The sequence below is a fragment of the Aythya ferina genome (genome assembly GCF_964211825.1).
Source record: "Aythya ferina genome assembly, chromosome: W".
Taxonomy (NCBI): Eukaryota; Metazoa; Chordata; class Aves; order Anseriformes; family Anatidae; genus Aythya; species Aythya ferina.
The window spans coordinates 17,238,245-17,261,162 of NC_140313.1; the positions used below are offsets into that span (position 1 = coordinate 17,238,245).

General features: G+C 44.5%; 1 pseudogene across 1 annotated transcript in view; it reads left to right on the top strand.

Moving 5' to 3' along the window:
- The window catches only part of LOC311426488 (katanin p60 ATPase-containing subunit A-like 2), a 31,635-nt pseudogene extending 21,298 nt beyond the window's left edge, over nucleotides 1-10,337 (top strand). Inside the window, exons 5-7 of the transcript in view lie at nucleotides 8,531-8,693; nucleotides 9,771-9,873; nucleotides 10,183-10,337. The product of the transcript in view is annotated as a katanin p60 ATPase-containing subunit A-like 2 (transcript). The remainder of the gene's footprint in view (nucleotides 1-8,530; nucleotides 8,694-9,770; nucleotides 9,874-10,182) is intronic.
- The last annotated feature ends 12,581 nt before the right edge of the window (nucleotides 10,338-22,918 follow it).

A 22,918-nucleotide genomic window follows, 5' to 3' on the forward strand; every position in this document is an offset into this window, starting at 1 on the left:
GTCAATCTGCTTATCTAATGCATCGCAAAGCCCATCAGTAAGCTACATGTATGGTTCAGACACCCCTTGCTGGACCTTTGTAAAAGGTTGTGCGGGCTTCCTGGTCTCTGGAATTCTGAACAGTGCCTTGAGGGCTAGGGTTGCAGTCAGCCGGAGGATGCCTGGATCTATATTTGCTTGAAGGTGCAGATCTGCCATTGGGTCTGTACGCATCAGTTGAGGTATACCGGCTCCAAAAAGCGGATCCCCTGGCTGCCTTTCTAAATTTTGGAGCACTGCATGTTTGCACAACTCTTTCCATTTCTGTTCTCATAAAAATTTTTGTGTTGGAGTTAATATCATCACCGCCACTTGTCGTATGTCAAAGGGGGTTAAAAGCTGTCCTGTCATGACATTCTCCAGCAGGGACTGCGTAAACAGGGCCAATAACCCATAAGTGGTCACCGTCTTATGCAGTTTTTTATTAAGGTCCCACTGGAAGGGGTTCCAGTCATTTTGCTTGTGATCCCAAACTCAGACTGGAAAAATGAGCCCTATGCCCCTCCCCACCCCTTTTACTGCTTCTCTCTGAGGTTGTTTCCAATGATCTTGGGGGTCAAAAGGATCCCCTGTGGGTGGTGCCACTGACTGTGGGTGGTGGCAGTGGCGGTGCTGACAGCTGAGATATTGTCTCTGCCTCTGTTCCCAAGTCTGTCAGGTTTACTTCCTCTGGCGGTACACAGTCACCGCTTTTTATTTCACCCGTCTGCATAGCCTGAGCGGCCGCTGTTGATTCCCTTTTTTCTGCTTGCCATGATCTCAGTGTCTCAGTTACTAAGTGCCAGGTCATCATCACCTCAGCAGCTGTTGCATCTCCCCACGAGGCAGTGTCCTATATAGTTGTCCCCGCCTTTTCCCAAGTTTTTACATCAAACACCATCAAAGCTGTTGCTGGGGCCCCATTCTTTCGTAAGAACTTTAGCAATTATTTCACTTTATATAGGTCATATTTCACTCCTCTTTTTACCAGGAGTTGAGTCAGTAGCTTAGCTATTGCCACCTACTCAGCCGATAAATTAGCTCCCATAGTTAATGCCCCAGCCGCTCACCTGCTTCTTGAGGTGACATCCTGGGATTAACGCCGTGGTCCTGCCGTCAGCTTGAGTCATTTGGCTGGGGTCCCTTCAGACGCTTCTCTTATTGTTGCTCTCTTCCCGATCACGTCGGGGTCAACGTTTGCAGGGATGAAAGACACGGACTCCTGATGGCTCTTGAACAGAAGACCTTTATTGCCTTTTTTTCACTGCTACATATACTTTACCTGTAGCCCCATGCGCTGTCCACGTGCACAAATCTGTTATACAATTGGTTAGAGACCCTCAGATGGGTGCCTCAAGCCAGCCAGCAATTGGCCACTGCGCAAAGCTCATGTTTAACACTGCAGCCAGGTTAATTTATCTTGACCTTGCTCAAGTTTTTTCTACCATTTATTTCCTCATTATCTCTAATTCAGGGACGTGTGAAACAGCGCAAAGCCATCTGCAAATTCCTTTTCCATAGTGCAGGATCTAGGGATCTTGGAGATGTGTTAATGCAAGCATGAGGCTGACCTGTCTCTGTACACCTCTGCAGAAAAAGGGATTCCTGCGTACCTTGTTACCATGCATCTGTCTTATGCAACTGAAACTCTTTCTGGAAAGCCGAGCAGAAGTTACAGGCTGGAGTTTTGAATGTTTTACGCATTTGGATTTGGATCATTTTGCAGTTCTGAAGTGCTACTTTCTGCAAAATAGCCCCCTTGAAACATCAAGAAAATGACACAGGTAGATCCAAAATGACAAGATTTCTATTTTGGAGGAGCTGCTCCCACAGAAAGATGGCAATCTGTGTTGGTACAAGGGTGGGAGCTGAGCTGCTGTGGGAAGCCAGCTCCTACTGCTGCAAGTTTGATACCTGAGAGCTTAGACGTTCTTTTTAGACATTTTCAGCATTGCTCGTGGGAAGGTGGGATTTTTTCCCTCTTCTGAGTTAATTCAACCTATGAATGTCTGGCAGCGCTGTGCCTTGAGTGGAGATGCTTTAAAATGCTGATGCTTTAAAATACAGCTGAGTATATACTTAGGTATTTTAGGAAGGTGAAATCTAGAAGCATCTTATATTGTCATTGAGGCTGACATCCTCGAGGAGTTTGGCAGTGTTTGCTTCCAGAGAGGTTGGTGGAGTTTGAGCCCCCCTTAAAGCTCTCACCTGTGTGTTTATGGATTATTTTTGTGTACTTGGCTACCATCAGTCTTACTGTAAGATCCCAGGCTTGAGATGTGTAGGGCTATTTTATAACAAAGTTTCAAAATACCTAGTTTTACAATCCAGAGGTTTCTGCTTCACAGCAGGGCCCTGTGTTTTTGCAAACATTTGGTATTAAGCTGGATTTCAAGAGATTTTTTTAACTTGGATATTTATTGAAAAAGTACCAAGCTGCTTTTAGATGAATGAAAAGAAGCCTAAACAAAGCTCTTTATGCTGTCCTAAGCTGCACTGCAGTTATTGATCTTCCTCTTCAGGCAGTGCTTGCTGCCCAGCCTTGCTTCCCCCTGCTTATCAGCCAGGCACTTCCTATTGACAAATTCCTTGTTGAAGTGATTCAACATAATTACGTACGATAAAGGCCTTGTTAATGAAGAAATAAAGTGGTCCTTAACCACATAGTGAATGTTTCCTAATGTATTAGCATATTTAACTTCCATTGCAGTGCTGCTTGCTTTTCCCTTTCCATCGTCAGGGTGGGTGAAGCTTTGGTGGCAGCTGATAGATTCTTCCCTTCCACCAGAGCTGGGGTGTGCTGGATCCCTGAGCACATGGCCAAGGTGGGGTCAGGGGATGTGTTGGGTCTGTCTGGGATGGAGTCACCTTTCCCTGCAGCAGCCCACACAGTGCTGTGCTCTGCACTCGTAGCTGGAACAGCACTGATATCACTCCAGTGTTGTGTCTATTGCTGCATAGTGCTGGCACAGCATCAGGACTCCTTCCAAGCCCCCAAGAGCCAGTAGGCGGGCAAGTGATGGGAAGGGGACATCGCTAGGGCAGCTGACCTAAACCAATCAAACCATAACACCTGATGTCACACTCAGCAATAAAAAGGGGGGCTCTCATGGGGGAGGGGGCTGTTCCTCCTGAACAACCGTTACGTGTTTTGAGGCCCTGCTTCCCAGGACGTGGCCGAACATTGCTCGTTGATGGGAAGTAGAGAATAACTTTTTTTTTCCTTTCTCTCTGTGCTTCTGTGCGGCCTTTTTTTTTTTTTTCCTCCCCATTCCCTTTCCCTTTAATTAAATCATTCTCATCTCAAACCTTGAGCTCTTTGTGTTGTATTTCCTCCCCCTTCCTCTTTGAGGAGGGGGGAGTGAGAGAGCGGTTGTGGTGGAGCTTGGCTGCCCACTTGAGTAAAACCACCACAGGGTAGGTGGGCTGCAATCCCAAAATAACATCTGGGATTACCCCACAGTCAGCCCTTCCCTTCACTCCCAGCAGTGCATGCCTGGTGTGTATGGTGGAGGACAGCGAGGAAGGAGAGTAGAGGAGGACAGTGTGGGGAAGCCCTAGGAGAAGACGTGGACTTAGAACAAGTCCTCAGCCTGTTGTGGCTCTGCTCAGGCCACCTGCATGGGTGGACAGGAGGTGGGATGATGAGAAGCTTACTGTTCTTGGTACCTTTTCATCTTCTACACCATGGTGATGATCCCAGTAGGCAGGGATTAATTATCAGTGAGCTCTTGTTGCTGATTCTGGCTTCACCTTTGGAGGTCTCTTAATTTCTGCTTAATGCATTTATTAATATTCCTCCTGGAAACAAAAATAGCTCTTTGCCTTGTTTACCTCCATGAAATGTGGCAGTGATAATGAGACATGATGCCTTGTGATGTCAACCTGGGAGAGCTCCCAAAAGTCACCCTCTTCCAACTATAGAGGTTCTTTCCATGAACATTTCTTAATATTTTTATCTGAAATAATAGCCCATAGTATTTTGGTTGGCGCAGTGCTTATTATTCTGTTCTGGTTATTGTTGTCACTTAACCTTGCATTTTTTCACTAACAAATCAATTTAGCAAACAACCTAAACACTTTAAAGATAACAAAAATATCATGTCTTCATTTTCATCTTTAGCCAACAAGCAGGGTCACTGTAAGCTTTCTGGATAAATAGAGCGACTTGTATGTATCAGTGGGCTCATTTACAGAGCTGTTCCCTGTGTTGGGAGCACTTTTTAGACCTCTATTTCACTGCTTGCATCTCTGCAGAACTAAAACAAAGCAGTAGGAGGAACAGCTGGAAATATTGCCTGGGAGCCCAGTGCCTCTTGGGCGTTGTGCTTTTGCTGTGTTAATATCCACTAAGGGCAAGGTTGTTTCCTCTGTGCATGGCTAGGGAGCTTGTGAAGCTGTGATTTCAAGGGGCAGCCCAATAGTGTTCTGAAGTGGTGAAAAACGTCCACATTCGGTGGATTCATGGGGTGTTTGCAGGGACTCTGGCTGTGGTTGTCCTTCTCCTGCAAGAGCAGTTAGAGTACCTGTGTGGGCACCTCTGAAACCCTGAGAACTTTGTCTCTGTTTGGGTACATGGAGGAAGGCAGTGTGGGTAAATAACAGCCAAGCAGGTGGTCAGCTGCAGAGTAATTAATTTATAGCCTATCAGAGCAATTCTGAGAAGTTACTGAAATATACATTTGGAAGGTGAGGGGGGACCAAAATGGTCCTGTGCCCATTCTGCAGCCTGTGTGAGAGGCATTGCACTGGGTGTTGCACAGCGTAGGCTGAAGCCCCACAGCTGCTCAGCAAGCCTCTTAAGCAGCCTAAAATCTCAGTAATGGTATCAATATGCCAATAGACATTGATTAGCAAAGCTCTGGTATTTACATCGGAGGCCTTGATTAGAAGTACTGGTAAGGATCTGAGTGAATTCTGTTGGCATGTGAGAGCCTATTGATCTGGTTTTCTCATCCTGAGCCATTGACTCAGCTCTCCAAAACTGAGAGGTTCTTTCTGGGAACAGAGGCACTTCTGATCCCACTGAGCTGAATGACAGCACCTACTTGGGAGGCTTTTTTTCCTTTTCTTATGTTGTGTGCCAGTAGAAGATACTATTAAAAAATAAATACAAGTCACTGAAGGTGACAGAAATAAGCTTTGTTGGTGTGCTCCAGGTCTGTCCCGAGCTGGCAGTCAGCTCCCTGTAAATTCAAGAGGGGTTTTATACCAGAAGTATTGCTTGCACATTGGCTTTGCTGGCAAAAGGATTTCACCCAAGGATCCTCACCAAAGGATTTCACTTTGATTTCATCAAAGGTAGAGGCAGGCTTAAGTGTACCTCCAGCAGCTGGCTCTTTCTGCTCAGCTGGCAGGGGTGGAAATGGTGCTTAGGGCTCCTTTTTTTTCTTCTCTGCCAGACCCAGTACAACAAGACACATTGAAGGGAGTTTCTCCCTGATAAGAGTTTCTTGGCAAGCATGGGGAACTAAATTTTAAACTGAAATAACAATTCAGTGACTGAATGGGGCCACTGGAGAAAGATTGGTACTGCATTTGAAAGGATAATAGCTCAGAGCAGCTCCTGGAAGACACTGGAGACTTATGAGTAAATACTTTGTAGCTGCTATTTCTTCTTGAAAATTGTATGGATGATTGGGGTACCTGTAGATTGTTCCCATTATATGAGTAACAAGAGATGAACCAGAGAAGAAATTTGTGTTCAGTTATGTCACTGTTAGATGCAGACAACTGAAGAGCACTTGATAGAAGGCTAGATTAAATGACCCACTTGGATGTGCATCTGCGGAGCTGGCGTGCCAGGCGTACCAGGACTCCTGCAAACTGACAGCATCTGGGGCACTGTCAAGAAAGACTTCATCTAGGTGGTCATGAAATGCTTTTTTTTTTTTTTTCTTTCAAGCTTCCTTTGTGCACCGCAAACAAGTAAAAATAAGGAGTATTCTCAGTCTTGTTTTTTGTTTGTTTGTTTTGTTTGTTTGTTTCTTTGTGTTTTTTTTGCCAAACACCTTTATCAGAGCTGATCTCAAGAGAGGTTTTGGCTCATTGGCACATTGATCCAGCCTGTTCATCTTTCACGTGCTCCTTTTTACAAGGATACTGTCCTTTGGGGCTGTATTATATATAATTTGCATTGCAGGAGCAGCCTCAGATGAAGCTCCTGTTCTGCCATGAACATGGTCCTTGCATCCCAGATTGAAAGTCTGTGTTTCTGTCTATATTTTAAGCATCCCTTACAAAGCAGCAATTAATTAGTCCTGACATATTACAGAATCACAGAATCACAGAATTTCTAGGTTGGAAGAGACCTCAAGATCATTGAGTCCAACCTCTGACCTAACGCTAGCAGTCCCCACTAAACCATATCCCTAAGCTCTACATCTAAACGTCTTTTAAAGACCTCCAGGGATGGTGACTCCACCACTTCCCTGGGCAGCTTGTTCCAATGTCTAACAACCCTTTCGGTAAAGAAGTTCTTCCTAAAATCCAACCTAAAACTCCCCTGGTGCAACTTAAGCCCATTCCCCCTCATCCTGTCACCAGGCACGTGGGAGAACAGACCAACCCCCACCTCGCTACAGCCTCCTTTGAGGTATCTGTAGAGAGCAATAAGGTCGCCCCTGAGCCTCCTTTTCTCCAGGCTGAACAAGCCCAGCTCCCTCAGCCACTCCTCGTAGGACTTGTTCTCCAGGCCCCTCACCAGCTTCATCGCCCTTCTCTGGACCCGCTCAAGCACCTCGATGTCCTTCTTGTAGCGAGGGGCCCAAAACTGAACACAGTACTCGAGGTGCGGCCTCACCAGAGCCGAGTACAGGGGGACGATCACCTCCCTAGCCCTGCTGGCCACACTGTTTCTTATGCAAGCCAGGATGCTGTTGGCCTTCTTGGCCACCTGAGCACACTGCTGGCTCATATTCAGCCGACTATCCACCATCACTCCCAGGTCCTTCTCTGCCTGGCAGCTCTCCAACCACTCATCTCCCAGCCTGTAGCTCTGCTTGGGGTTATTGCATCCCAGGTTGGAGGACCCGGCACTTGGCCTTGTTAAACTTCATGCAGTTGACCTCAGCCCATCGGTGCAGCCTATCCAGATCCTCCTGCAGAGCCTTCCTACCCTCAAGCAGATCGACACACGCGCATAGCTTGGTGTCATCTGCAAACTTACTGAGGGTGCACTCAATGCCCTCGTCCAGATCATCGACGAAGATATTAAAGAGGACTGGCCCCAGCACTGAGCCCTGGGGGACGCCACTAGTGACTGGCCTCCAACTGGACTTGACTCCATTTAGCACGACTCTTTGGGCCCGGCTATCCAGCCAGTTTCTAACCCAACAAAGCGTGCGCCAGTCCAAGCCAGGAGCAGCCAGTTTCTTGAGGAGAATGCTGCGGGAGATGGTGTCAAAAGCCTTGCTGAAGTCAAGGTAGACCACATCCACAACCTTTCCCTCATCCACCCAGCGCGTCACTTTGTCATAGAAGGAGATCAGGTTTGTCAAGCAGGACCTGCCTTTCATAAACCCATGCTGACTGGGCCTGATTGCCTTCTTGCCCTGCAAGTGCTGCATGATGACTCTCAAGATAATCTGCTCCATGAGCTTCCCTGGCACTGAGGTCAAACTGACAGGCCTGTAGTTTCCCGGGTCTGCCCTCTGGCCCTTCTTGTAGATGGGCATCACGTTTGCTAGCCGCCAGTCAACTGGGACCTCCCCCAATCGCCAGGACTGCTGATAAATGATGGATAGTGGCTTGGCCAGCTCCTCTGCCAGTTCCCTCAGTACCCTTGGGTGGATCCCATCCGGCCCCATCGACTTGTGCACATCCAGGTGCCGTAGCAGGTCACCAACCAGTTCTTTGTGGATAGTGAGGGCCACATCCTGCTTCCCATCCCCTTCCGCCAGCTCAGGGTACTGGGTATCCAGAGAACAACTGGTATTGCCGCTAAAGACTGAGGCGAAGAAGGCATTAAGCACCTCCGCCTTTTCCTCATCTATTGTAACTAAGTTTCCCCCTGCATCCAGTAAAGGATAGAGATTCTCCTTAGTCCTCCTTTTTGTGTTGATGTATTTATAAAAACGTTTTTTGTTATCTTTAACGGCAGTAGCCAGATTGAGCTCCAGATGAGCTTTGGCCTTCCTAATTTTGTCCCTGAATTATTATTATAAAATATTTTTATTATTATAAAAATATTACCCCAGACAGACAATTTGTAGTGTCTCCTTAATAGCAATGGGAGAAATGGTGAGGACTGATGGGACATGCTGCACACAAGTACCAGAGAAGATAACTAAAACTTCTGACTGCTGTTGTTAAGCCTTGTTGTCGTAAGCTAGTGTATTGCTAATACAGCGAACAGGAATACACTTGATAATTAATCTGTTTTTTCAAAACTAGGTTGGCACAGCTACAGGTGGGGTTGAAAATTGTCAGTCCTTGTAGTGAGGAGCTTCCTGTGAAAACTGTCTCTGCAAAGAGATGCACTGAAATGATTCCTCTTCTGCTTTGCTTGCAGGGAGTTGGATTCTGACATGCTGTGGCATCTAGAGAAATGGATTTTGGTCGACCTTCCAAGTAAAGAGGCGTGGTGAGCAATGATCCAGCACTGGCTGCCCCCTCTGAGCAACAGCGGAGGAGTGGAGCTGAGAACAGATCTGGACTACAGCTTGCTGGGACAGGTGAGACAACACTGCAGCAGCTTGGGGACTTTCAGAGTGGGAAACAAGCAAGAGTGACATGTACTGTCGACAGTGATGGGATTGTGTCATGGTGGAAGAGGTCCAGGGCAGAGGGTAGGGACAGCACCTCTCTGTATGCAGCAATTGCGACATACAAGGCTGGGGGAAGGACTTTGGGTCCGTCTGAAGTTCCAGCCAGCCAGAAATTAGTGAGAGGCAGGGCTGAGCATATCATAGGTACACACCTGGCTGTGGAAATCACTGGTTCCACACAGCTCTGCTTGCAGAGTCATGTTTTCTGATCCTCTCTGTTGGGCCAATTTTTCAGCCTTAAATACAGGGAGACTTACAGCAATAGTATGTTCTCTCACTCTTCTTACTGGGCTGGGAGCACTTCCAATTCACTGGGGTAATGAACAATTAATTGGGTAGGGAAGGTTTGTCACAGCTCCACTGCAGCAGGAGAAACCAGCTTTCAGACAAGAGTGAGATTCACTAGGAAATCAGGCTTGCTTTATTTAGCCCCTCGTCACATCCTAAATTCTTTAGAAATATCTACAGCTTTCCCAGTTGTCTCTTTTCTTCTGTTCAGAGACAATTCTGCTCAGTTTTTGTTTTATAAATAAGGAAATGTAGTTATTTTGTTAACAGGAAAGCTGGGAACAGACACAGAAAAGTGAGTTTTAGTTGACTTACAGAAACCTGTCGCTTAGAAAGAAAATGCTCAGTATTTCCTTTGCACCTGAAAGGTACTGTGGACATTCAAAGCTAGAGTAACCAGCGTAATGTTGGGGTGGGGAAGGGGTTTGTAGGAAGGTGCATATATATATATGTACATATACACATATGTATCTATGTATACATATATAATGTGTGTAGGAGTTGGACTCAAGGACCCCTGTGGGTCCCTTCCAACTCTGGATATCCTGATTTTGTATTCTATGATATATTTCTGACAGCAATAGAATTTACAGATACTTTATAAAAATACACATAAAACATATATGCTTGTAAATGCCACTGTTGTCTGATTTATAAGGCTGTAAGCTGTAATGTATTGTTCTGGTTCTGTCACAGAAAACTGATGGGTACTCTGGTTCTGACATCAAACTTGTGTGCAAGGAAGCAACCATGAGAACAGTGAGGAAAATCTTCGATGCTCTTGAAAACCATCAGCAAGGTACCACAGCTTTTATTAGAGAATCTAATCTGGGAAATGCTGATCCACTGCTGTAACTCTAGAAATTACGTTAACCCCAGCAGGTGGATCTCTTTCTGCTTAGAGAAGTTTTAAACTCCATTTCTAAAACATTTACTAAAGCTAATGTTTCTGAAAATTAGCCCTTTTTTATGTCAGTATCTGTGCATAAATATGAATTTCTCTTTCTCTCTCTAGGTTCATTCTACTGTTTTTATATAGTAAGTCATATGTTAGACTTAAAAGAATATCTTTTGGTAGTAATAATGTTATTTGACCTGTTTTCTCTAGGTAACAGTAACTTACCTGTGATCCAACTGGACACAATCACAACAGCAGATTTCCTAGATGTGATTGCCCGTACCAAGCCATCGGCAAAAAAGCTGAGCCAGAAGTACACAGCTTGGCAGAGAGAGTTTGAGTCAGTTTGGAGAGAAAAATCCTAAAAGACTGAGAACTTCAAAGACTTTTGCTATCCAAAATGGCATCTGTGTCACCTCCAAAGGATTTGGATTTGATTGATTTTGATTAATTTTTAGTCTTTTTTCGTGGTATTTGTTTACAGGTCTGTAGTACAAGAGCTGGAGCAGAAAGTTTGTTAAGAGCAATTAGATGGTTAGTGTAATTCTTCCTTTCTGAGACTCACTAAATCATCACAATCAGAGCAGCTCTAGCAACAGAGGCTTGCATGCCTTTTTAATGAAGCAAAAACAATCGTTTTCAATGATATTCAGTTTAATAGTGCCTGGTAAACTTGGTTAGTTTGTTGTTTTAATCTGCAATCAGAACCTTGATCATAGAATGGTTTGGGTTGGAAGGAACCTTAAAGGTCATCTTGATGTGCCAAACATATTACGTTCCGGTTGGTTTGGGATATTTCCAAGGTGGAAAGTGCAAGGGATCAGAAGAATTTGGAATTATTGTAGAAAATCAGCATCTATCTAGGCTAATCTGGCTAGAAACTGGATTGCTGGTAACCCACTGGTTTGCAGCCAGTCATAAAACGTGAGGTGAGTCACATAAAAAAGGTGAGTCTGTGCAGTGCTGCGGTATTACCCAAGTTGGAGACTTTGTTGCTGATAATCATGGCCAAGTAACCAGTCAGATGCCTGTCAAGCTTTTTATTGGAAATTCTAAGTCATTTTTTCAGCCTTTCAGGACTCATCACTGTCCCCCTCTTACCTTCTCTCTTGCTTGGCAAGACAGTTATTTTCTGTTTCTTCCAATGTTTTCTTTGCATGGTTTTCTGTGAAGCTGCTTTTTTAAGTGTCACGATGCTCTCCAGCATGCTCCTGGACCTCTGGAGAAGCAACAGTCCCCTTTTGTTCTATTGTCTTGAGACATGGGGTTAGAAATTAGTTGGAAAATTGTCAGGTGTGATTTTTCTGTATTTGGCACCAGTGGTATCCCACTAGTTGATCAAGTCTAACAATACAATGTATCACAAGTTATTACCTACACCTATTGGGATGAACCTCACCTTAGTGATGCAATTAGTTAAACACCAAGACCTGATCAAAATTTTAAAAGGCATTCAGGAAAATAGGGAGAACACTCTAACCATTGTCCATCGTGATATGAAGGAAATAAGCAGAGTTTTGCAAAGAGTGAAACAAGACGCAAATCACAACTGGTGGGATGCACTCTTTGGGTGGTCGCCAACTGCAACTGGGATTTTGAACACATTGGGTCACCCAATTATTGTTTTATTGATGTTAGTTGGTATAAGTTTAGTATTGTCTTTTGTAATACTTGTTTGGAATTGGAAATTGTTACAACGAATGGCGATATTAGCTTCCTTGTCGAAAGTACATGGCAAGGCATTGAGGGATACATATCGTAGAGATTGGGAAGAAGAATTTCTGTATTAAGTAAAAGAATTTACTAGATTTTCCAGAAAAGGGGGGTACTGAGACATGGGGTTAGAAATTAGAGGGCGACTGATTAAGAATGAATATGTAGGCAACACTCATTGCTTAATATGTGCTACATTTGCGATGTACTGTGGTTGTGCTGTGCTTAGGCCTCGAGATAACAGGAGCCCCTGGGACTCTGAGAACCGGATCAAACCAGCCTTAGGGTTTGTACTGTGACCAAGGGCTCAGAGATAAAGAGAAGTGTTTGTGAAAGGACAAGAAAAAGAATGCCAAACTTGCAAGGCCTCGAGATAACAGGAGCCCCTTGGACCCCAAGAACCAGATCAAATCAACATTATGGTTTGTACTGTAACCAAGGACTCAGAGAGCATGCGCAAGAAGACAAGGTGAAAAGTTCAACCCTGATGAAGACATCTTACTTCATCCCAATGACCACCCAGATGACCACCAGAGAGTACTACGCAAGCGCAGAAGGACTGATAAGACAACTAGCATACGAAGCGGGGCTAGGCGGAGCTAGGAAATGAATATGCATAGATGTGTTGCAAAACTTAATGCATATGTAACATTTTAGGGGATAAAAGAGAATGCGAGTGAATGAATTCTATGAATTGTTGTGTACGCCTTTGGGAGCTATCCCGCATGCGCCTGGTGCTGAAATAAACCACATACCTACTTTATAACTCGTTTGCTTTGAGTTGCAGAGTTCTTCTGCGAATCAGTCTCACACTGTCAGAAATCTTCATGGGAAATTATTTCACAGGATTTTACTTATAGATTTCTCACTTCCCTAACTTGCCTTCAACTACAGGCCAAAAATCTCCCATACATACTCCAGGCAGCAAACAGATTGAGAATTGTTGGGAGAACATTAGATGGGTGAATTTATTCATAAGAGTAGGTTACCATTTATGATGGCACCTAAGATAAGGCCTCCAGCTATCATGTGTTTTGAGATTTTTTTGGTTTCTTTTTTTCCCAATTGTACATTTGGCAGAGATGTTAGCCTCTCAGTGTTACTTTCTTCCTGGGTGACATAGCTGTGCATATAGGGGGTGTGTAACAGTAGCTCTGATTTCATTATACAGCATGCAACACAAACGGTATCTAAAGCTGCTTTTTGTTCCTAGGGGGAGTGTATTCTCCCACTTCTACTGCAGAACTCCCTCAGGCTACATGTTCTGTCTCTGGAAGAGATTAAATCCAAAGGTAAGTAACCACCCACCGAGATGGCAAAGAAACCATCTTTGATTTAAGGAAAGTTCCCCTTCATTCATCACAGTGATTTTTCTTAATAAAGGATGAGCATAGCTCATTAACACAAAACGATATTTTAAATAAGGTTAATACCCCAGTACAGTATAATTACAATCTAATAATTTAAGACTCAGGAGCATTGTAAAACAACTGTAAAGGACTTCAAGTATTACAGTTTGCAAATGGATCAGAAAAGCTATTTGCCATCATTACAAAGTTGGTTCATAGGGGTAGGTTTAGCACATACAAGAAGCAATGCATCCTACATGTTGTGGTGGTTTTACTCGGGTGGGCAGCTGAGCTCCACCACAACTGCTCTCTCACTCTCCCTCCTCAAAGAGGAATGGGGAGAAAATACGATGAAAAGGGCTCAAGGGTTGAGATAAGGACAGGGAGATCACACAGTAATTAGTGTGACGGGCAAAACAGACTCAGCACAGGGAGATAGTAAGATTTATTGCCTAAATAAATCTTACAAGCTAGAGAAGTGAGAAACAAAGGAAAGAAAACAAAAGCACCTTTCCCCCCCCCCCCATCCACCCTCTTCCACCTCCTCCCCCTGAGCAGGGCAGGGGAACAGGGGTTATGGTCAGTCTATAGTGCTTTGTCTCCTCCGCTCCTTCTCAGTCACTCTCGTCCCCTGTGCTGTAGGGTCCCTCCCATGGGATGCCATCCTTTCCAAACTGATCCAGCATGGGCTTCCCACAGGCAGCAGCTCTTCAAGAACTGCTCCAGATATGGGTCCGTACCACGGGGTCCATCCCTCGGGAGCAAACTGCTCCAACCTGGATCCCCCACGGGCAGCAGCTCCTGCCAGGTCACCTGCTCCTGCGTGGTCTCCTTTCCATGGGCTACAGGTCAGGTCCGGTCCAGAATCTGCTCCAGCAGGGGTCCTCCACAGGCCCCTGCCTCCTTCAGGGAAGGTCCACCTGCTCTACCATGGTGTCCTTCATGGGCTGCAGGAGGACAGCCTGCTTCACCATGGTCCTCACCACAGGCCGCAGGGGACTTCTGCTCCGGCGCCTGGAGCACCTCTCCCCCTCCTTCTTCACTGACCTTGGCGCCTGCAAGGCTGTTCCGCATTCCTCTCACTCTCCCAGCTGCTGTGTGGCACAGCATTTTAAGACGGGAAAAACAAAAATGTGCTCTCACAAAGGCACAAACAATAACACTTACTGGCTCGGCTCTAGTCAGCAGCAGGGCCCTTACCTAACATGGGGCAGCTTCTAGATTGTTCTCACAGAAGCCACCCCTATGGCCCCCTGCTACCAAAACCTTGCCACATGAACCCACTACACATGTGAGAAAGATCTCAATTTTATTCAGACAGGACCTTCTGTGAAGCTATTTTATTCATGATTGCAAGGGCGGGTGTTGTGGTTTAACCTAGCCAGTAGCTAAGCACCAAACAGCCGCTTGTTCACCCTACCCCCTCCCTCTCTGGGATGGGGGAGAGAATCAGGAAAATGACACCTGTGAGTTGAGATAAAGACATTATTATTATTTTCTGTCTTAATAAATGAACGACAACAACAAGATGATGATAATAGTACTCCTACTATTACTGTGCATAAACAAGTGATGCACAGTGTAATTGCTCACCACCGCCTGACTGATGCCTATCCCTGAGCAGCTGCCCCCCCGACCCTGGCCAGCAACTTCTATATATTGCTTAGCATGACGTCAGATGCTATAGAATACCCCTTTGGCCAGTTTGGGTCAGCTGTCCTGGGTCTGTCCCCTCCCAGCTCTTGCTGCACCCCCAGCCTGCCCGCTGGCAGGACAGAGTGAGAAGCTGAAATGTCCTTGGCTTGGTGTAAGCACTGCTCTGCAACAATTAAAACATTGAGGTGTTATCAGCACTCTTTTCATCCTAATCCAAAACATAGCACCCTACCAGCTACTAGGAGGAAAATTAACTCTATCCTAGCTAAAACCAGGACAGCAGGCATCCTGCAAACAGGCGCGCATAGTAAAAGTTTATCATAACCTTATATTCCCTATTACCCAACACCTGATTTCTCCTGTTTCCTCATTGTCTGAGTACTACAAGTTCACAACCTATTCAAGGCACTTTTTCCTCTCCTCCTGGCATGCACCTTCATACTACCTACACTGTTCACTCCAGCCTCCCACCTTCTGGAGCTTTTCCTGCATATCTGGCCAGGCTTTAATCGCAAAATGAACTTTAAATAACCCTTGGGCCACTGGGTCCTCAGGATTCATCCCTGAGGACTTTCTAATTCTGGCCCTGAGTCTCTCATATGATTTCTGTGTTGTGGGTTGTTATTATCCCAGTTAGATAAGCAGACAGAGCAGAAATATTGGTATTACTCCTGGTCTGAGGGGGGGGGGTGTTAGTTCTTTCCCATTCTTGCATAGCTGCCCGCTGAATCATCCCCCCCCCCCCCAAACATTCTTCTTCAGTGAATAACATAATCAAGATTGACATTCTTCTCCCACCCCCAAATACAAATTAGGCCTTAGAAATGGATTTGACTGTTCTGCCAGGCCCTCAGTTAAAGACTTCATTTCCTTCTTAAAATTCCTAACCTCTCTGCTGGTAAGGGAGCTCACATCAAGTATTTGTCCTTGTCCCACTGGAACCTTCATAAGAGGATACTGACTTCATAAGTCAGTTCCATGACTTAACAGTCTGCATTTTCCATGCCTTTTCTTGACTACAAACAAGTCTCCATTTTCCATTCCTTTTGAACAATATGTCTCGCTTTAAGTTGTCAAGCAACTCGGTCTTCAGGCCTTATGTATCCCGTTCTTCCCGGATCGAAGAAAAGCATATCTATCTCCTTTTCAAGGCCAATAGGGCCTGGGTCAAAAGGCACGTCCAGGTCAGCAGGGGGCGTAACAGCAAAAGCCTTAGATGGCAGTAGCGGTGGGGGGGCCCATGGCGTAGCAGTCGGATCAGTAAAGGAGCCTGCAGCTCCCTCACTATCTGGCAAGCCAAACGTTTGTGATTGTGGCTCCACGTGGCTCTTTAAGGCCTCAGAGATTGCTCGCCAGGTGCTGAGCAATCCCACTGCAACCTTGCCATTTTTAGTTGCAGAGTCCCACACCTTCACCTCAGTTTGGTCCCATATTTCAGGATCATAAACTGTCCAATTGTTAATAATGAGAACAAGATGCAAGGTTACCAGGACAGTCCTTGTTACTAAGGACGTATGATTCCCCATGTGAGAAACACTCCGTAGCCAATAACTTAGGCTCAGGCGAGGATCTCAGTGAAGCAGTAATTTATTCGCGATTGCAATGGTGGGCACCCCACAAGCAGGAGAGAATGCATCTACTAGTTTCAAAACACAGTTTATATACTTTTTGATGACAGGAACCTCCCTTGTTTCCCCACTGGGTGAGTAATCCAGGTTCACAATCTATCTGATTGTTATATATGGAGTGGTAATTCGTGTCGAGAAAATGGTTGATATTAAGAAGGGGGAGATTTGGGAATGTGGCCATGGGGGTTTGAAAGCCCCGTGGTTGAGATAACATTAGACTCTTAATGATGAGGCCATCAGGAATATAAAAGAGTTTAGAGGAAATAAAGAAGGGTGATTCAGGAGACTCCATGCAGTCTCAGGGTTTCTTGTTCTCTAGCTGGTGTCTTGTTCTCCAGCCGATAAGGCATGGATGTTTCTGTGTGTTTGCTGTTGTTGTTACATTCAAAGTTGTTTGACCAATGAAAAGTTGTTTTGAAAAGAACTGCTGTGGGGAGAAGGGTATAAGACGGGAAACTGCCTTCAAGATAAAAAAAAAAAAAAAGGCAGCGCGACGAAGTTACATCAATAAAGAAGCAAGAAAAAGAAGTGAAGAGGAACAGGCTGGCAGAATGGAGACCAGGACAGGAACAGGCACATTGATCGCCTCATGAAGATAGGTTCGGCCAAACTCAGCAAACTGCTCAGAGAAGCTCATCACTGGAAATAGGCAGCACTGGAGCTGGAGAGAAGCTTGAGCTGAGAGAAGTGGACCCACGCACACAACTGCCTCTCGCTGGTAAGCAGTTTCGCGTTATGGGGAATCATACGTCCTTAGGAACAAAGACTGTCCTGGTAACCTTACAGCTCATTCTCCTTCTTAACAATCAGACAGTTTATGAGCCTGAAATATGGGACCAAACTGAGGTGAAGGTGTGGGACTCTGCAACTAAAAATGGCAAGGTTGCAGTGGGATTGCTCGGCACCTGGCGAGCAATCTCTGAGGCCTTAAAGAGCCACGTGGAGCCACAATCACAAACATGTGGCTTGCCAGATAGTGAGGGATCTGCGGGCTCCTTTACTGATCCAACTGCTATGCCATGGGCCCCTCTGCTGCTACAGCCATTGAAGGCTTTTGCTGTTACACCCCCTGCTGACCTGGACGTGCCTTTTGACCCAGGCCCTATTGGCCTTGAAAAGGAGATGGATATGCTTTTCTTCGATCTGGGAAGAATGGGATACATAAGGCCTGAAGACCGAGTTGCTTGACAACTTAAAGCAAGATATATTGTTCAAAAGGAATGGAAAATGGAGACTTGTTAGTAATCAAGAAAAGGAATGGAAAATTGTTTGTTACCTTTTCTGATCGTGAATATGTATAGGCGTACTCGATTTTAGTAAGTTATGGAACTTACAGGATTGTTTGTTACCTTTCCTGATTTTACGTATGTATAGGCATACTTGCGTTTAGTATGTAAAGCAATGTTCTGTATATTTAGAATGTTTGATGTTTCTGTGTGCGTGTTGATGGAGCGTAGACTCCCCGCACACCCAGCGCTGTTTACTTGCCTTTTATACCTTTTAGAAATATTTGTTTTATAAATATTACAAAATTCAGATTGAGTTCAGACCTCATTTATAACAGTGCGTACAGAAGGGCCTCACTCCGTGTATCTAGTTTTGGGTTAGATTTACCTAGCCTAAATTTGGGTTTCAACCAAGTAGTTGCCTAACAGGCAATTATTCAGCCTGAGCTCCTCGTTGTCAGTGGAAAGGAAAAGGCACATCTAGGGCACAGTGATATTGTATAAACTCACTTTAGGATAGAATAAAACTTGTGGTTAAAAGTTAGCGAGAACAAAGTAAACGACATCTTGTTATCTGTTGACCTTCTGTTATGTTGAAGCATCTTGTTATTTGAAAACATCCCGTTATCTGTTAACCCTCAGTCAGGCTGAGACTTGAGATAACTTGAGTCAACTGTTATGTCTTGTTAATTGAGACATCCTGTTATCTGCTGAGCCGCAGTTAAACCGAAAGCCAACTCAGCATTTTTACAGCTTGGAAAACAACTGATTAAGCAAAAGGTGAAAAGTGCATCACGAGGAAGACCTACGGCCTTTCTCCCAAAGACCACTGCCCACATCCCGAAGACCCCGGCCCACAATTCTTGGAAGGCTTTGGGCAAGCACAAGGACTGATAAGCTAATTAGCATACGAAGCGAGAGTAGGCGGGGTTAGGTAATGAATATGTATAGGCACTAATAGAATATTCATTGTTTCGCTGTATAAATATGAGATAGTTTGTCACTTCGAACATGCACGATAGGCGGAAAGATCCCCCATGCGTCTAGCGCTGCAATAAAGAATATACCACTTAAGGAAATTTCGGTTTTGATCTTTAAATCAATTTGGTGACCCAGATGGGACAACCTCTCTGCCGGACCACAGGACCCGCTGGGGACAGGACTCCCTAGGGTACCCCCGGGATTTCCCGGAGGGACTCCTCGACTCACTGGATCACTGCGGAGGCAGACAAAGACCCCATCATTGTAAGTGAGTATATTCTTTATTCTGGTTTGGTTTTCCGGTAGACCGGTCATTTGGAACTGTCTGTAAGTCGGAATGTGATCTGCAAGGCAGTATTTGGGATATACTTTGTGGTTAGTACCACAAGTATATCTGGGGACCTTAAGGTCCATCTGGAATTGTATCTGGAACTGTCTGTAAGTCAGAAGGTGATCTTCTGCAAGGCAGTATTTGGTATATACTTTGTGGTAAGCACCATAAGTATATTTGGGGAACTTAAGGAAAAAGCTCGCTTTAAGGTCCATCTGAAATTGTGTTGCCTATTTTGGTTTTCTGACTCATAGAGTGTGGTATTTAACTCTGGTTATTGTTGCTGCGATTTTGGCTATTTTCTTGGTGATAATAGTAGTTTCATGACGTTGTTATAAGAAAGATATCGTTACAGTGTTACATATTTCGGTTTTCTGACCTATCGCATGTGGAATTTGATTATTGTTATTGCGACTTTGGCAATATCTTCTGGAAATAATAGTAGTTTTGTGACATCGCTATTGAAAGATACCTGCGTGCCTGCATTTTTGTAAGTGATACATGTATTCTGAAAGTGTAAACTGGAAAATGGGGGGGCAAGTAAGCAGTGAAATTCCTAAGAAAAGTACGCTGGGTTGTATTTTGAGTCATTGGAAGGATATAGGAGGGGCTCCGGTTGGAAGTGAAGATAAGAAAACTCTGATAAAATGTTGTAATCAATGGTGGCTGCTTTATAAGCTGGAATGTGGAAAAAGTGGCCTTTTAATGGAGCTTTAAACTATAATACTTTGCTACAGTCAATGTTGTTTTTGAGAAGGAAAATAGGATGGAATGTTGTATACTGATGTTGTTTCAGCATCTTGGAGGGAAAAGGTATGGAATTGAGTTGGTCCCTGACTGCGCCTTTGATGTTGGCATTAGAAAAGTACAGGCTGGAGAAAGATAAAGGAAGTGTTAAAAGGGTTATTGAAAGCCTTAAAGGTGTTTGAAGTTGAATGAGCAGGGAAAGAGGATGTAGCAATGTTAACAGTTCTGCCTCAGCCCGGGGCTGAGACCTTAAAATCTTGGGTGTTAGCCCTCTGGGGCAAAGGGATCATGATGGGTCCCAGAGAATTGTCACAGAAACAGAAAAGCAGTTAACTCTTAAAACAACCTGAGTTCATGTGTGAGCTCAGATTGTCGATGGGATCGCTCAGGGAACTGTGGACAATTGCATTTCCCTGACCGACCCCCACTAAGACCCTAATCATCCTGAAAATTATGAACGGTTAAGTAAATACTAAAATCTGGACGAATTGGGAACTGAGAATATGCTTCCAACAAGGTCTAAAAGAAACCCCTGTGGAATTTTTGGACCAACCCCGAAATGTAATGGGGAAGAAAAAAAAAAACGGTTTGGACCTGGCTTCGGAGGACAAATTGACTAGCATTTTCCTAGGGTAATTGGCCCCTGATTTCAACAGGAATAATGGGGACCTGGGGAATCTACCCTAGCGGATCCTCCACTGGTTATAATGAAGTTAGGAGAGGAACAGAAGTGAAATTTCTTATTGATACGGGGCAACGTATTCAGTTCTAAATCAAGCATTAATGCCTTTACGGAATGATTATGTTAGAGTAAAAGGGTACAACCGAAAAAACTTATTTTTGTGAACCTTTGGAGTACAAGTTGCAGAAATGTTATATATGGAGTGGTAATTCGTGTCGAGAAAATGGTTGATATTAATAAAGAAGGGGGAGATTTGGGAATGTGGCCGCAGGGGTTGGAAAGCCCCATGATTGAGATAACATTAGACTCTTAACGATGAGGCCATCAGGAATATAAAAGAGTCTAGAGGGAACAAAGAAGGGTGATTCAGGAGACTCCATGCAGTCTCAGGGTTTCTTGTTCTCTAGCTGGTGTCTTGTTCTCCAGCCGATAAGGCATGGATGTTTCTGTGTGTTTGCTGTTGTTGTTACATTCAAAGTTGTTTGACCAATAAAAAAGTTGTTTTGAAAAGAACTGCTGTGGAGAGAAGGGTATAAAAGGGGAGCCTGCCCTCAAGAGAGAGAGAGAAAAAAAAAAAAAAAAGCAACACTATTGTGAGAAACACTCCGTAGCCAATAACTTAGGCTCAGGCGAGGATCTCAGTGAAGTAGTAATTTATTTGCGATTGCAATGGCGGGCGCCCCACAAGCAGGAGAGAGCGCATCTACTAGTTCCAAAACACAGTTTATATACCTTTTGATGGCAGGACCCTCCCCTGTTTCCCCACTGAGTGGGTAATCCAGGTTCACAATCTATCTGATGCTTCACAAACAATGCATGGCCTTCAGTTGCCGGCCTGTTAAACTTCAAATTTCTTTTGACATTTTTACTGCTTGAAGTGGTAATGTTTCTTCACTTATCTGACTTGACTTGACACCATGATTTTCACCTAATTGTCCTAAGGAGTCTGATTGTCTGCATTTTACAAGGTCACCTGCTAAACTTTCTTATCACTGTAAGCATATCTCAGTACCACATTCCCTCCTTCTAAACAATGTAACTCTGCAAAAACAACATTTCTATTCCCACAATTCCCCCCTTTTCTTTTTTTATAAACTGTTGATTTTTGCAAAAACTCTTTTTATTTATTTATTTATTTTAAGTGTAATTTGGTAAATATCTTCCTCTTCTTCACTTTCTTTGCTCTCCATTTCCTCTAATATCATTTTATCTGAGTAGGGTGGTGGATCTATGGTCATTTGTTTCAATAATGTGGTTTCAATTAACCACTGGACAAGTCCCCTTACACAGGGGATAATGCAACAGCCAATAGCTGTCAAAACTCCTGCTACTACAATCAAGGATGTAAATATGGACATTACCATCCCTTTCCATTTACCAAACCAAGATTTCAACCATCCTGTGATGGAAGTGTCTGCTCCTGAATTTTCTGCCAATTCATTGGCAAGGGTGGTAAGCCCTTGCAATGCTCTTGTTACTGTGCCATCCGGGGCAGTATTGTTACGGATAAAAGTACGACGGTTGCCCAGCATCACGCATACACCACCCTTCTCCACGAGCATCATATCTAATGCTATCCTGTTTTCCCAAGCCATTTTGCTGATGGCATCTAGTTGTTCAGCGATTCCTCTCATCGCATCCTTGGTATAATTGATGAATCTCTGCTGATTATAATAGAAATAATTAATCCAATCCACATTTTTATTGATTGTTACCCACCAGAACAGTAACTCAAACCCTGCAGCAATTTAATTTCTGGCTTTATGTTCATCCGGAACTCCTCTAGGTACCCCAATAGAATCTATGTATACTCTATCATCAAATGATATTCCTAAGCCTCCTTTACTTCTGGGTATTTGTGATGTTTCTCTTTCAAATGCCAGGGTGAAGGGTATAGCTGATTGAACAAGTGCACAAGTGCCTTCCCAATTAGATGGTAGGGTGGACCGTAAGATCTTCCCTCCACTGTACCACCAGAGATCTGCCCTGGGGATCTCTAGTCTTGAGCAGTTTCCCATCAAGTCCTTGGTAGCACAAGGCAAATTCTCCCAGATGCCAGGTAGCACTCACACCCTGCCGTGAGAGGCAAGCTGTATGGTTACCTATAGCTGTAGAGAATGCAGGGGGAACCGCGATATTGTTATCATGCAAGAAACAGCAAAGAGAGACTTACAGGCCTCATTTCCCCAGGCAGTCTTTTCTTGGTACAATGCAATCATACATCGCATCCCTTGGGAGTCTTCGGTTCACCCCCATGGGAAGGGCACTATCTGGGCAATCGGTCATCCCGAGGCACAAGCATAGCAGTAGCTACAGTTAAGACTCTGGACGGTATATTTGACCCATTCTATCCAGGCATTCACATCCCCATACCCTGTTTGAATCTCAAATGTTTGAACTGCCACATTTCAGAGGGCCTCCTGTTTACTCTCCTGTTTTCTCCTTGAGTTTCTCCCTTTCTCTGATGGCAATAAAGGATTGTTTCCATACAGCTATTCTCAATCTGGCTGTTGGGTCTCTCCCAGTTATTTGTTCTTTCTGCTCAATTGTCATTGGGCATTTAAATCTCCACAAACTAACACCTCGCAAGCATCAAACGTGACGGCTTGTGGTACATAACCCTCTGTCACAGT